Here is a 5,000-nt window from a genome sequence, read left to right as displayed (position 1 = left end):
AGAGAGAGAGGAGAGGAGAGAGAGGGAAGAGGGAGGAGGAGAGAAAGAGAGAGAAGAGGGGAGGAGAGGGAAAGAGAGAGGAGAGAGGGGGAGAGAGGGAAGAGGGAGGAGAGAGGAAAGGGAGAGAGGGAGGAGAGGAGGAAGAGGGAGGAGAGGAAAGAGGGAGAGAGAGGAAAGAGGGGGGAGAGAGAGGAAGGGTGTAGAGGAGGGAAGAGAAAGAGGAGAGGGAGAGAGAAGGAGGGAGAGAGAAGAGGAGAGAGAGGAAAGAGGGAGGAGGAGAGAGAGAGGGAGGAGGAGGGAGAAGAGGGAGGAGAGGAAAGAGGGAGGAGGAGGAAAGGGGAGGAGAGAGGAAAGAGGGAGGAGAGGAGAGGGAAGAGGAGGAGAGGGAGAGGGAAGAGGGAGGAGAGGAGAGGAGAGAGGGAGGAGAGGGAAGAGGGAGAGAGGGAAAGAGGAGAGGAGAGAGGAAAGAGGGAGGAGAGAGGAAAGGAGGAGAGAGGAAAGAGGGAGGAGAGAGGAAAGAGGGAGGAGAGGAGGAAAGAGGGAGGAGAGAGGGAAAGGAGAGGAGAGAGGGAGGGGGAGGGAGGAGGAGAGGAGAGGGAGGAGAGGAGAGAGGGAAGAGAGGGAGGAGGGAGAGAGAGGAAGAGAGGGAGAGAGAGGAAGAGGGAGAGAGAGGGAAGAGAGGGAGGAGAGAGGGAGGAGAGGGAGGAGAGAGGAAAGAGGGAGGAGAGGAGGGAGAGAGAGGAGGAGGGAGGAGAGGAGAGGAGGGAAGAGAGGGAGGAGAGAGGGAAGAGGGAGGAGAGAGGGAGGGAGAGGAAGGGGAGGAGAGGGAAGAGAGGGAGGAGAGAGGAAAGAGGGAGGAGAGAGAGGGAGAGGAGAGGAGGAGAGAGGAAGAGGGAGGAGAGGAGAGAGGGGGAGAGGGAGAGGGAGAGAGGGAAGAGGGAGGAGAGAGAGGAAAGAGGGAGGAGAGGGAGGAGGAGGAGAGAGGGAAGAGGGAGGAGAGGGAAGAGGGAGGAGAGGGAAGAGGGAGGAGAGGGAGAGAGAGAGAGAGGAGGGAGAGAGGGAAGAGAGGGAGGAGAGAGGGGAAGAGGGAGGAGAGAGAGGGAGGAGAGGAGAGAGGAAAGAGGGAGGAGAGAGGGAAAGGGAGGAGAGAGGGAGGGAAGGAAGAGAGGGAGGAGAGAGGGAGGAGAGGAGAGGGGAAGAGAGGAGGAGAGAGAAGAGAGGGAGGAGAGAGGAAGGAAGGAGAGAGGAGAAGAGGAGGGAAGAGGGAGAGGAGGAGAGGGAGGGAAGAGAGGGAGGAGAGAGGGAAGAGAGGGAGGAGAGGAGAGGGAAGAGGAGAGAGAGGAAGAGAGGGAGGAGAGAGAGAGGGAGAGGGAGGAGAGGAGAGAGGGAAGAGGGAGAGAGGAGAGAGGGAAGAGAGGGAGGAGAGAGGGAGGGAGGAGAGAGGGAGGAGAGAGAAGAGGGAAGAGGGAGGAGAGAGGGAAGAGGGAGGAGAGGAGAGAGGGAAGAGGGAGGAGAGGAGAGGGGGAAGAGAGGGAGGAGAGAGGGAAGAGGGAGGAGAGGAGAAAGGGAGGAGAGAGGGAGGAGAGAGGGAAGAGGGGAGGAGGAGAGGGGGAAGAGGGGAGGAGGGGGAGAGGGAGAGAGAGGAGGAGAGACAGAGAGGAGAGGAGAGGAGAGGGAAGAGGGAGGAGAGGAGAGGGAGGAAGAGGGAGGAGAGGAGAGGGAAGAGGGAGGAGAGGAGAGAGGGAAGAGGAGGAGAGGGAAGAGAGAGGAAGAGGAGAGAGGGAGAGAGGGAGGAGAGAGGAGGAGAGGGAGGAAGAGAGGGAGGAGAGAGGGAGGAGAAGGGAGGGAGAGGGAGGAGAGGAGAGAGGGAGAAGAGGGGAGGAGAGAGGGAGGAGAGAGGAGAGGAGGGAGGAGGGAGGAGAGGAGAGAGGGAAGAGGGAGGAGAGGAGAGGAGAGAGGGAAGAGGGAGGAGAGGAGAGAGGGAAGAGGGAGGAGAGAGGGAGGAGAGGAGAGGGAAGAGAGGGAGGAGAGGAGAGGGAAGAGAGGGAGGAGAGGAGAGGGAAGAGGGGGGAGAGGAGAGGGAAGAGGGAGGAGAGGAGAGGGAAGAGGGAGGAGAGGAGAGGGAAGAGAGGGAGGAGAGGAGAGGGAAGAGAGGGAGGAGAGAGGGATGAAATCGAGCGGGAGGAAAACAGTCTCTCAGAGATCAAACCTCTGTCTCTCTTTGATCATGTTATACAATTCACCCTGACCTGACTCCCTTATACAATACATCAGACACCACACACACATCCGACACATGCATATGGACACACACACACACACACACACACACACACACACACACACACACACACACACACACACACACACACACACACACACACACACACACACACACACATATGGACACACACATATGGACACACACATATGGACACACACACACACACACGTTAGTACATAGGACACACACACACACACACAGGCGTTAGTACATGGGAGAACACACACACACACACACCTGTACTGGTTCACTCTGCAGACTTGGCCAAAGCAAGCAGGCACGGTCTCAAACACTCGTACACACACACTCTCACACAAACACACTCGTACACCCACCCCATCACAACAGCATTCCCAAAGCCTGAGAGCATCATTCCCACAACAGCAAAGTTCATTCCCACAACAGCAAAGTTCATCCCACTAAATGCTTCCCTGTTCAGGACAAACAGGCCCGTCAGTTCTGCCTCTATCTAAAACCATTTAACTGGCTCTACTGAGGAGGAACCCTGACAGTACAGTGAGTGTTACTGTTACCGTGAGTGTTACTGTTACCGTGAGTGTTACTGTTACCGTGTGTGTTACTGTTACCGTGTGTGTTACTGTTACCGTGAGTGTTACTGTTACCGTGAGTGTTACTGTTACCGTGAGTGTTACTGTTACCGTGAGTGTTACTGTTACCGTGAGTGTTACTGTTACCGTGAGTGTTACTGTTACCGTGAGTGTTACTGTTACCGTGTGTGTTACTGTTACCGTGTGTGTTACTGTTACTGTTACCGTGAGTGTTACTGTTACCGTGAGTGTTACTGTTACCGTGAGTGTTACTGTTACCGTGAGTGTTACTGTTACCCTGAGTGTTACTGTTACCCTGAGTGTTACTGTTACCGTGTGTGTTACTGTTACCGTGAGTGTTACTGTTACTGTTACCGTGAGTGTTACTGTTACTGTTACCGTGAGCGTTAGTGTTACTGTTACCGTGAGCGTTACTGTTACCGTGAGTTACTGTTACCGTGTGTACCGTGTGTGTTACTGTTACCGTGAGTGTTACTGTTACCGTGAGTGTTACTGTTACCGTGAGTGTTACTGTGTACTGTTACCGTGAGTGTTACTGTTACCGTGAGTGTTACTGTTACCGTGAGTGTTACTGTTACTGTTACTGTTACCGTGAGCGTTACTGTTACCGTGAGTGTTACTGTTACCGTGAGTGTTACTGTTACCGTGTTACTGTTACCGTGAGTGTTACTGTTACCGTGAGTGTTACTGTTACCGTGAGTGTTACTGTTACCGTGAGTTACTGTTACCGTGTTACTGTTACCTGAGTGTTACTGTTACCGTGAGTGTTACTGTTACCGTGAGTGTTACTGTTACCGTGAGTGTTACTGTTACCGTGTGTGTTACTGTTACCGTGAGTGTTACTGTTACCGTGAGTGTTACTGTTACCGTGAGTGTTACTGTTACCGTGAGTGTTACTGTTACCGTGAGTGTTACTGTTACCGTGAGTGTTACTGTTACCGTGAGTGTTACTGTTACCGTGAGTGTTACTGTTACCGTGAGTGTTACTGTTACTGTTACCGTGTGTTACTGTTACCGTGAGTGTTACTGTTACCGTGAGTGTTACTGTTACTGTTACCGTGAGTGTTACTGTTACCGTGAGTGTTACTGTTACCGTGAGTGTTACTGTTACCCTGAGTGTTACTGTTACCCTGAGTGTTACTGTTACCCTGAGTGTTACTGTTACCGTGAGTGTTACTGTTACCGTGAGTGTTACTGTTACCGTGAGTGTTACTGTTACCGTGAGTGTTACTGTTACCCTGAGTGTTACTGTTACCCTGAGTGTTACTGTTACCGTGAGTGTTACTGTTACCGTGAGTGTTACTGTTACCCTGAGTGTTACTGTTACCCTGAGTGTTACTGTTACCCTGAGTGTTACTGTTACCCTGAGTGTTACTGTTACCCTGAGTGTTACTGTTACCCTGAGTGTTACTGTTACCGTGAGTGTTACTGTTACCGTGAGTGTTACTGTTACCGTGAGTGTTACTGTTACCGTGAGTGTTACTGTGTTACTGTTAGTGTTTACTGTTACCGTGAGTGTTACTGTTACCGTGAGTGTTACTGTTACCGTGAGTGTTACTGTTACCGTGAGTGTTACTGTTACCCTGAGTGTTACTGTTACCTGAGTGTTACTGTTACCGTGAGTGTTACTGTTACCGTGAGTGTTACTGTTACCGTGTGTGTTACTGTTACCGTGAGTGTTACTGTTACCGTGAGTGTTACTGTGTACTGTTACCGTGAGTGTTACTGTTACCGTGAGTGTTACTGTTACCGTGAGTGTTACTGTTACCGTGAGTGTTACTGTTACCGTGAGTGTTACTGTTACCGTGAGTGAGTGTTACTGTTACCCTGAGTGTTACTGTTACCCTGAGTGTTACTGTGTTAGTGTTACTGTTACCGTGAGTGTTACTGTTACCGTGAGTGTTACTGTTACCGTGATGTTGACTGTTACTGTTACCGTGTGTGTTACTGTTAGTGTGTTACTGTTACCGTGAGTGTTACTGTTACCGTGAGTGTTACTGTTACTGTTTACTGTTACCGTGAGTGTTACTGTTACCGTGAGTGTTACTGTTACCGTGAGTGTTACTGTTACCGTGAGTGTTACTGTTACCTTGTGTTACTGTTACTGTTACCGTGAGTGTTACTGTTACCGTGAGTGTTACTGTTAC

At 51.5% G+C, this 5,000-nt stretch overlaps 1 pseudogene; it reads right to left on the bottom strand.

Moving 5' to 3' along the window:
- LOC127922497 (vacuolar protein sorting-associated protein 8 homolog) overlaps positions 1-5,000 on the bottom strand; it is a 58,878-nt pseudogene that overhangs the window by 39,667 nt on the left and 14,211 nt on the right.

Source organism: Oncorhynchus keta, unplaced genomic scaffold (genome assembly GCF_023373465.1).
Source record: "Oncorhynchus keta strain PuntledgeMale-10-30-2019 unplaced genomic scaffold, Oket_V2 Un_contig_2589_pilon_pilon, whole genome shotgun sequence".
NCBI classification, from domain to species: Eukaryota; Metazoa; Chordata; class Actinopteri; order Salmoniformes; family Salmonidae; genus Oncorhynchus; species Oncorhynchus keta.
The sequence above is the reverse complement of the archived record's forward strand: the minus strand, read 5'-3'. Positions and strand labels throughout refer to the sequence as shown.